The 11,138-nt window shown below is 38.5% G+C and overlaps 1 pseudogene; it reads left to right on the top strand.

Moving 5' to 3' along the window:
* The first annotated feature begins 1,943 nt into the window (after positions 1–1,943).
* Positions 1,944–11,138, top strand: part of LOC124863217 — a 14,488-nt pseudogene continuing 5,293 nt past the window's right edge.

Raw genomic sequence — 11,138 nt, 5'->3', positions numbered from 1 at the left:
CCTACAAATATTCATGATCCCTTTTCTGCTAACAGCGCTGTCCCTAATCAATATCCTGCTGGTGCAGTCATATGTGTAACTGATGATCTGATTTGACCAAGTCTGTATCTCTCAAAAAAGGGAAAAGTTGTCTTTAGCCAAAAGAGAACATAGATTAAAACAGATATCTTGAACAAAACACTTCATAATCAGTTTCACTATTACCATACTAATTCATAATTTATTTGTTCTTTTACAAGTGTTTTATCGATCTTTTATAATTTCCTCTTCTGAAATGTGACATTCCTCTTAAAATGGTTTTGTCATTTGATTTTTTTTTCTTTCACTCGTAAAACAAGTCTGTATCAACAGTTTCCATTTAGGTTTATGAAATTATAAACCCTAAGTAAAAGTATTTCATTGTTAAGTTGCATGTAAAGAAAAATATCAGAATTAGAATCAGCCTAAATGGCCAAGTTTGTGATTACAAACAAAGAATTTGACTTTAGTTTCCATACATTGCATATAAAACATCAGTTTTATGTACGATGCATAAAACTGACTACTCTGGCTATGAAGTGTTCATTGTGCTACACAGAGAGACATCCTGGGGAAAACAACTGTCTCTGTGATGGGTCGTTTTTGTCATTAGTGCTCTGTAGCGCTGACCTTGAGGTAAAAGTCTAAACAGTTTGTGTCCAGGATGTGAGGGGTTGACAGAGATGTTTGCTGCCTTTTTCCTGACCCTTGACCTGTACAAGTCCTGGATGAAGAAAATGTCTCTGCAGACCTAATTGTTTGTTGCAGTTTGGACCTGTCCTGTTTTGTAGATGAACCAAACCACACAGTAATGGATGAACAGAGGACAGACTGGATGATGTCAATGTGGAAGACGAGCAGCACCTCTTGTGAAAGATTGTACTTCTTGAGTTGCAGCAGGAAGTAAAGTCTGTCCTGGGCCTTTTTTTTCAAACACTCAATGTGTAAGCAACACCTCAGGTCTCGAGAAAGGGTAGTTACTAGGAACCGAAGGTGATCCACAGTCAACACAGTCTTGTTGAGAATGGTGAGTGGTGGTCAAAGTAACATCCACATGGATGGCAGGATGGCAAGACGACTCAACAGAGCATTGGATAAATGTCATACTGCCTCTGACAGCTAGCCCTCTATCTATTCAGGTGCCATGTTTTCCTTGGGTAGATGATGAACATGAACCCAGATGATCTAAAAGAAATGCAATTCATCAGAAGAGGGCCACCTTTTTCTGTTGCTCAGTGGTTCAGTTCTGAAACTCACATGCCCATTGCTGGCTTTTTTAGCATTAGAGAAGGGCCAGATGGGCCCCCCTAACTGATCTGTGGCTTTGCAATCCCATATGTGACAAACTGTAGTGTGCACTGTGCATTCACTTTTCTAGTGATACAAACATTGCAAAATGTGCTGTTTTTTACACATGCAAAACACACACACGTGTATACTGTCACATTCAATAAATTCGAATATTATCAAAAAGTTAATTTAATCAGTAACTCAATTCACTAAGTGAAACCCATTAGAAAGATTAGTTAAACAGACTGACGTCGTCAAGCCTTTACTTCTTTAAATTATGATGATTTCTCCCTTCCAGCTAATAAAAACATGAACTTTAAGATTTGAAAATTTCATCAGGCAAATACAAACCAACCTTTTTAATACATAAATGTTATGCCTGTAACAAATGATTCAGGATGCCTAACATTAAACAAAGAAATAGTTGTAAATCATAAGCTACTTACATTATATTATCTGTCTATTTCTACCTTTGACGTGTGTCTACTTAATGTTGCTATCTATCACTGTTTATGCTAACTCATTAATTTAATTACAATGTTCTTATATTCACATATTGGTTAAAAAACATCAGCGAATTGAACAAAGTTTAAAACACTTCCTGTTTGTCTAAAGGGGGCGGAGTTACCTGTCGGTCTCCTTGACGAACGAACTGCTGACCGCACAATGCTGTGTAATCTGCGGTGTTTTTTTCAATTTACTACACTTTAACCAACATTATGCAGGACTTTACGTGGTCGGTTGACACTATCGATACGCTGCTAGCCGGATAACTTTACTGAGGCATCAGCGTTTTCTTGGTGAAATTCAAGTTTTGCGTTATTCAGGTTCGTTGTTTTCTACACTATGAAGTCCGTTAAGAGTAACAGTTTGTCTTTTGTCTTAGAATCGAGAACAAGTTGTACTATTGTCCACTTGAATGCCATGAAAAATGATCGTCCTGTAGCTAGCGTGGCTTTTTTGTTTCTCTCATTACAGTGCTGCTACTTTGACGTTAACTTTTAGCACGACTTTTCCAACTGACTGCCATATTTTGATCAAATGTGTCGTGACTGTCCTTCCGCAGAGACCACTGAGCTTCAGCCATGGTGCAGCAGTACCAGGTTCGGGTCTACAATCAGCCGTTTGAGTTAATAATGGCGGTGAGTTTTTGGGTTTCAATCAGGACTCAAACACATCACATCTGGAGCTGTGTTCTAGACGTATTAAAACAGGCTCAACAGTTAGAAGGAAATATCTTTAGTCTTTTCTGTCTTCTGGGACATCAACCCTGACCACCAAGTAAACGCATATACTACATTTTTAAACCTTTAGTAAGATGTTAAGCATGTGTGCAGTGATATTAGTTTAGACGTACACAAGGCTCTGTAAAAACTTAGCATGTAAAGTTTCTGGTGATGCTTCATAACTGGCTAAGATTATTGTTTCCAAGTCCTTTTGCAATCCCGTTGTGAGATCTTGGTTACAGAATGTATCTTTTCAAACTGGGCTTTCCTAATTATGCAGAGCTGGCAAACTGTATGTGACGTAAGGCTAAGATAACAAAAGGTCATAAATCAGTTGATCAGTCCTCTTTTCTCCCAATTATAAGAAAGACAAATTCTGCTGTCTGGAATTATTTCCAGTTTCAAAAACAAAACCAAGTCAAGGCCTGTCATACCTAGATTTACATAAGCAGTTACAGCACTATTGAGAAATCTTAGGGTAAAAAAAACTGCTCTCAAACAGGCATGGATCAGTTGCTGGCATTAAGGTACAGCAAGGTTTTACAAGGTTAGGGTTTCTAAACTGTTTTATGGTTTCACCTGTAGCGCCGAAGTAGAAGTTGTGAAAAACATGGACAGATATAATATAGATGCTGAAAGCACAATCTTTCCATTTTATTAAGGTAACTCTTGATTAATTAACCAGCAAATATATATATTTTTTTTAATACCTCCGTTACTCTCAGAGCTGGTTCAAGGTTTTATGAAGCTTAAACACACTTTTATTAGGGGCCTTCTAACTGCTTTCAGTTGTCACAACCCGGCTAATATTCCTTCTGGATTATTAATGTTCAAACGTTATGCATTATAAATCTCCTACAGAATTATTATTGTTTATGGCAAGAATATAATATAACCAAATTGTGTGTGTGTGGATTGCCAATAATTTCTACTGATGTCATAATGTTTGTAAGTATCTTTGGTGGTACTACCTAGAAAAGTGAATCATAAAAATAACTAGAATATTTTGAAAATGTAACCTGTTCAGCAAAATACTTCCGTAAAAACACGTCTTTACATACTGACGACACTATGACTACACTTTTAAGAATTTCCATTTTTTTAGTTACACTATTCTGACTGATGTATTACTTGTACAAAAAAAGAGATGTTTCTGTGTGAATTCTGTGAAAATGCTGTTTTTTTACTTACAGTATCATATCACAAGAATCTCAAATCACTGCACAGTAAAATAGCCACTTGTATTCCAATTTCTCACCTTTATTCCCCAGAGGTTGAGCTTGCATTTCTCTCCGTTTTTCTTTTTTTTTTTTTCTACAAAGCAAAAATATGACAGATGTTACATAAATGTGGATTTTGTATATTACCCAATTTTACAGCGTGATCTTTGTGTTGTTTTGTATTTCTTTAGAGTTATACATTAAGCTAAAAGCTTATGCAATGTCCACTGTTTGGAGCAAAGCCAGTGTTGCTGCAGTGACAGTTTACTGTGCAGCTGCTGCATGACTTCTGTCAAATTAGCCAAACCTAAAAAATGAAATTTTATGGTCAGCATTTGCAAAAAAATATTTATATTTTGATGCCTCATTCTTTAAAGAGTTCACTCTTTCATTTTCTAAAATTTCAGGATGCTGAGAATAGCTTTAATAGAAGCCCTGTAGAAAACTAATAACAGCTCCTATGAGGGGAACATCCAGTCCACCACAGTCCACTGCTCCCATTTATCTCTGAGCTTTCTCATTAGCCCCTGGCTTATCCTGCCTGTGACAGTTATTACTCCAGCTAACAGTCCTAATCAGTGTCCTGGATATTACTGAATGTGCGCTCAGCGACATCCTGGTTGTCCTTTTCATGACACATCTTTATGACTCTACCAGGCTTTTAAAAAAAATAAATCGGGTTATCACAGCTTTTTTTTTTTTCTTCCACTTCTACAAAGATTCGTACAAAAGGTTGGCACTTGCAGAATTAGATTTAATCAATAACACCTGAGGAATAAAACACCGTTTCTGATCCTCGGTTAAATTCATTAGATTATTGGCCAGCTAGAGGAAACAATAATAGAGTGAAAAATGGAGACTGTTGTTTTCTCACAAAGTTTTTTTGGGTGTGCAGAACTTGAAGCACAGTAGAAGGTTTAAATTTATGACCTCTATATATTTATGCTTAGATGCCTGAGAGGTATCGATAGAAAAAATGTTGTGAACTTTTCCACAATTTTTCACATCCAAAAATTCTGGTGTATTTCATCATTTAGTGGTTCATATTGTTTTTGTTGCACAGTGTATCTAGTGCACCCAACCAGCCAATTACGGATATTAACATGGATAATATTTTCCACACGTTTTTTCCTGTCATAATTTCCTTCTATTAATATAGATTAAGGCTGAAACAATTAATCAGATCAATCAATTATTGAAATAATCGTCAACTAATTCAGTAATTGAATAATCATTAATTGGAGTATATAGACTCTTTGCTGATAGTACAACCCAATCAGAGCAGGAATTAGGCCAAAACCGTACAAAAAATAAAATACATTTTGCATTTAAGACGAAAAACCTTTGTTGTCTGTAAATATGCTCTTTCCAAAACTTCTCAAGTGACATAGCTTTAGCTTCACCTGGTTCAAATGTATGTTGACAATTTCCTAATTAGCACATTTTGCTATCTGATTATTAATTGGTTAATCAAAAAATAGTCCACAAATTATTTGATTAGCAAAATAATCATTAGTTACATCCATAACATAGATGATACTAAGCTTTTTAGCTTCAACATGTATTTCTGAATGGATGACCGAATGGGGAGCTGAAAGAGTGCTCTGAGTCGCCTCCTAGCAGTGAAATATTTTAAGTTATTAAGACTCCACGTAGGAAAGCTGTCCGCTTCATAAAGCTTTAGGGCTCTCTCTCTCCTCTCAGTCACCGGTCAGAACGTTGTCACAAGGAGCTGCATAGACACATGCAGCTGTTATATCAGATCCTGTTTCTGCCGTGACTCGATCAGCATCGACAGGTGAGCCCTGCTCCCATCGGTGTGGACAAATGGTCATGTGCTGTAGGCTGTAATGCGTAAAGGAATCATTGCTTGTAAATTCTTGAACAGCTGCAGGTCGTTGCTCTGCACTGTACATAAACTTTTATTATGCTTTTGCATAAACTCTTAAATCTGTTAAATGTGTCTGCACCTGACATTCACATGTTACCATGCTGTGCTGTCAGCAAATTGTAGCCCAAAGTGGAACACAGCAGGCATACCCGGGAATGTTGCCTACTGCAAAGATACAAGAGTTTTCTCATGTTTCAGGCTTATGCCAGACGGTTTCCAAAGTGCCCGCTGATCCCTCTGTTCGTGGACAGTGAGATCCTCAACCAAAGCGAAAGCAAAGACGGCTCTGTGGTGGTTACGGAGAGACGCTGCACAATCAACATTGAAGCCCCTCGACTTCTCAAACGAGTATGTCTAATTAAACCCTTAAAAGACCAGAAGCCACGAATTAAACACAACAGTTGGTGTTATCAGATTGTTTTTTTCAACAACCCTGTATTTCTGTTTGTTCTGCACGTAGATTGCGGGTGTAGAATATCTGTATTTTATTCAGAAGAACACGCTGAACCGCAGAGACAGGACGCTTCACATCGAGGTCAACAACGAGACCTTTTCCAGCAGAGTCATTGTGCGGGAGTGCTGCAGCTACATGGTAAGGAGAGTGAAACACACATTCAGGTCAACAATAGGTTTATTTCTTTGTTGTTTTACCTTTTCATAGTATTTTCTGTAATGGTTATGCAATAATTCGTGCTTGGTGGAAAACAGGGTCTTTTTAATGGTGAAACTGTTTTGTTTAATGTCCCAATAACAGTTCTGAGCTTTATTGGTAGAATCCCAGACCATGAATTATCTCTGCGGAGTGTGATTGTGTTGCTTGCATAATACTCCTGTTATATTTACTGGCTATTATCTAAACCGTGTTCACAAGTCTTTTACTAATTATAATGATTTCTTTATATGGATTACAACACTGTGTGTAAGGTATAAATATGATCTCAGAATGTAATAGCTGATCCTTACATTAGTCAGATGACCCTTTTTCTTGATTTGTTTATTTGATTTGTCCTCCGCAGGCTCATCCAGAGAATGAGGACTGGACTTGCTTTGAACAGACAGCTAGCATGGACATGAAATCCTTCTTTGGTTTTGAGAGCACAGCAGAGAAGATTGCCATGAAACAGTACGCTAGCAGCATTAAAAAGGTTGGTTTATAAAACATGTCTATGAATATTTTATTAGCCTTCAATATTTGCCTCAGTTATGATTTTTTTTTTTTTTTTGTCAAACTTAAACAAGCTCTTGTGTCCTTCACTTGTTCAAGGGTAAAGAAATAATTGAGTACTAACTCAGAGAGCTTGAGGGAGAAGGAGTAACTTACATACCACGCTGGGTGCCCCCTGTTGAAGGAGGCCTCCTCTCTGCTGACAGAGCTGTCCCAGTGAGTGGTGCCATTGATGGGCTTCCTGCCAAAGACTTGGCCAATCCCACAGAGCTAATGGTCTGTCCAGCCGATGGTCAGTAACTGTGATCACTTATTACTTCTACGTGAGTGTGTTGGTTGAAATTTACCACCAGCGTTCCTGCTCAGTCAGGCAAAGTATGGATCCATCCCTCAATTGGCTTGTCTACATTCCATTCATCCGTTTGTCCGTCGCAGCATCTCTCAGTATTTCTGTCCGTCAATCCTCTTGTCCATCTGCTGTCAGTCTGTTCATCCATCTTTCCAATTCATACATCCATTAGGGTGTCTTTGCCATTCATTCGTCCATCCATCTTTATTTCTGTTCAGACGTCCTATTGGTTGTTGCAGGTTCTGTCTTTCCTCTGGCCTCGGTCGAACAGTAAATTCATATTAAATGTTGGTATTTAAATTTGGGGCTGAGAAAGAGGTTGAGTGTCATATAGTTTGAAATTTATACATGAGTAACTCAACACAGTACAATTATACATTTGTTTTGTAATTGGATGGATTACATTTGAATAAATAAATAAATATTTATGTTAAAGCTACACAGTGAAATAGATCCTCGATTTATTTAAAAAAATTATTTATTGTGAAGGCAGGAATTTTAATGAGTCAATAAAACAATTACCCTCAAACTATGTATGCAGAGTGCCTGACATTTCTCTGTGATGCGTACAGTATGTGCTAACCTAGTATTGTAAATGTGTTTTGACTTCTAGACAAGTTGGATACAGACTACATCAGACGTTACCTTGGTGATTCAACGCCTCTGCAGGAGAGCTGTCTTATCCGACTGCGCCAGTGGCTTCAGGAGACCCACAAGGGCAAGGTCACACAAACACGAGCTGATTAGTTTGTGTACAGTCAACCCTTATAATATAAGGTTATTGCAGAGTATTCCACACTTAAGCCAGCTTTATTTCTGACAGACTTCAGTTAAGCATAACAAATTCAGTCAGTTTTGATTTATATGTTTGTATTTTAACAGTTTGGTTTAATTTTACAGAAATATAGATAAACTAGTATCACAGAATCACTAAGAATGTTACAGAAATGTCTTAGTTTCAGAAGACCTTGCATCTCTTTGTGTACTTTGGCCTTTGAGGTTGGGAAGTTTCCTTGTTCCCCTCTTTCATTTATTCTTTGCTTTGAAATGTTTTCTTGCTGCTTAATTCAAACTTTTTTTGCAGAGTGTTTTTCTTTTCTATTATGTTGCTATTTGCTTTGACACGGTTGCTTTCCTTTTTGGATGAGAAGAGGAAAAAGATAAAAGGAGGGAAAAAAGCCATTCAAGTATTAAACTTCCTTCATTATGGATATAACTATATAATATGCTGGTTGATGTTTTGGAAGCTTTATACTTATCTGCTCATCCCTGAAAAATTTATCTTCCAAATAAACTAATTTATGTCAAATCTGATTATATATCTGATGACCAAACATCAGAGAAAACAATAACGAGCTTCATTGAGTTTGGTAAATATCTCTTTTAATGTCACTTAGGAGATTAGCATTGGGTTTTCATCTGTAGATATAGGATTCTGGAGAAACGTTCTTGATGTCAGCAGACAAACCTGATTAGTGGTCTGAGTCCCTCAGACAAAATGCTTATTCTAAACACCTTTTTTTAATCATTTCAGTGTTGAAGTTATGTTTTCCGTCAGAATAAAAATAAACGTTCTGCAGGAAACTTGCTTAAGTTGCAAAGCAAGAAGTCTTCCAAGTTCAGAAACTGGAGGCGACTGCTATAAAGTCCAAATGGAGACATCCAGAGAGGTTTGTCCCAGTGAAATCCTAATCAGGATTATTTAAAAATAGGCATATGGTTCTACTTTAAAATCAGTGGCTTGTATATCCTTTAAAATATAGTAGCTTTAAAGTGCACTTAAAATGTAATGGTGTTCTATTTATCTCCCTCTCCAATGACTTCACAGACGCAGCAGTTGCCGTTTTCTTGACAACAACAGATGTTTTTGTCCCAACAGGATTTTCTCCTGGACATCCTGATGTTTCTTTAATGAAAACACACAGCTTCATTTTTTTAAAAAGCATCAGTGCTTTCATACTGGCGATCTGCTGAGGGCTTGCAGGGACCAATAAAATCTCTTTTTAACTATGAGCATCATTGTAAGGTGTAAAAACACTTAGATTTTCAGGGAAAACCCAGATTTCTTAGACTCATGAAATTATTTAAATGCTCCTAAATACATTTTAGCAAACCTGAAACAAAAAAAAAGGGCTTAATTAAAAAATGGCATGTGAATTGTTGCTACATGGTTGCTTACCAGTAGACCTTCAACAGTAGATACCGGTAATTTAAAAATGCCCTTATTAGGTTCCCAATCTGATATTTGGCCATTTTTAGAGTGATGTTGTGATGACTTGACCTGTTACCAGTATCTCCTAACTGTAGTTCATTTAGTAGAGTAGTTGTCTATTGTATCCTGCATACCTTTGTTGTTATCACCGGTCATTTGATCTACTGTCCCCTGTGTATCATCGTAACCGGTCTGCTCCTTCTCTTTTGACATCAACAAGGCATTTGTATCTACACAGCAACAGCTCACTGAACATTTTTAGTGTGGGAGGTTTCATGGCTAAATTGGACCAGCCTGGTAACCAGTCTTCATTGATTGCACATTGCACCAGTAAGAGCAGAGTGTGAAGGTTCAATTAGCAGGGTAAGAGCACAGTTTCGCTCAAAATATTGAAATGCACACAACATTATGGGTGACATACCAGAGTTCAAAAGAGGACAAATTGTTGGTGCACGTCTTGCTGGCGCATCTGTGACCAAGACAGTAAGTCTTTGTGATGTATCGAGAGCCACGGTATCCAGGGTAATGTCAGCATACCACCAAGAAGGACGAACCACATCCAACAGGATTAACTGTGGACACAAGAGGAAGCTGTCTGAAAGGGATGTTCAGGTGCTAACCCGGATTGTATCCAAAAAACATAAAACCACGGCTGCCCAAATCACGGCAGAATTAAATGTGCACCTCAACTCTCCTGTTTCCACCAGGACTGTCCGTCGGGAGCTCCACAGGGTCAATATACACGGCCGGGCTGCTATAGCCAAACCTTTGGTCACTCATGCCAATGCCAATCGTCGGTTTCAATGGTGCAAGGAGCGCAAATCTTGGGCTGTGGACAATGTGAAACATGTATTGTTCTCTGATGAGTCCACATTTACTGTTTTCCCCACATCTGGGAGAGTTACGGAAGCCCCAAAGAAGCCCCAAAGAAGCGTACCACCCAGACTGTTGCATGCCCAGAGTGAAGCATGGGGGTGGATCAGTGATGGTTTGGGCTGCCATATCATGGCATATCATGCCATATCATGGCATTCCCTTGGCCCAATACTTGTGCTAGATGGGCCAAGGACTACCGAACCATTCTTGAGGACCATGTGCATCCAATGGTTCAAACATTGTATCCTGAAGGCGGTGCCGGGTATCAGGATGACAATGAACCAATACACACAGCAAGACTGGTGAAAGATTGGTTTGATGAACATGAAAGTGAAGTTGAACATCTCCCATGGCCTGCACAGTCACCAGATCTAAATATTATTGAGCCACTTTGGGGTGTTTTGGAGGAGCGAGTCAGGAAACGTTTTCCTCCACCAGTATCACGTAGTGACCTGGCCACTATCCTGCAAGAAGAATGGCTTAAAATCCCTCTGACCACTGTGCAGGACTTATATATGTCATTCCCAAGACGAATTGACGCTGTATTGGCCGCAAAAGGAGGCCCTACACCATACTAATAAATTATTGTGGTCTAAAACCAGGTGTTTCAGTTTCATTGTCCAACCCCTGTATATACCAATATAATATAACCTTTTTAAACCAGTTTTCTATCAGTTACTTTACCGCCGTCGTGGTGGTTTGTTTTGAAGTCTACTTTCTGTGTACAGATCCCGAAAGATCAGCATGTGTTGCGCTTCCTCAGGGCCAGAAACTTCAACATGGACAAGGCCAGAGACTTTTTGTGCCAGTCTTTAACCTGGAGGAAGCAGCACCAGGTGGATTTCCTGTTGGACATGTGGGAGCATCCACAGCTGCTTCAGGATTACTACA

This window comes from Girardinichthys multiradiatus, chromosome X (genome assembly GCF_021462225.1).
Source record: "Girardinichthys multiradiatus isolate DD_20200921_A chromosome X, DD_fGirMul_XY1, whole genome shotgun sequence".
Classification (NCBI taxonomy): domain Eukaryota; kingdom Metazoa; phylum Chordata; class Actinopteri; order Cyprinodontiformes; family Goodeidae; genus Girardinichthys; species Girardinichthys multiradiatus.
The sequence above is the reverse complement of the archived record's forward strand: the minus strand, read 5'-3'. Positions and strand labels throughout refer to the sequence as shown.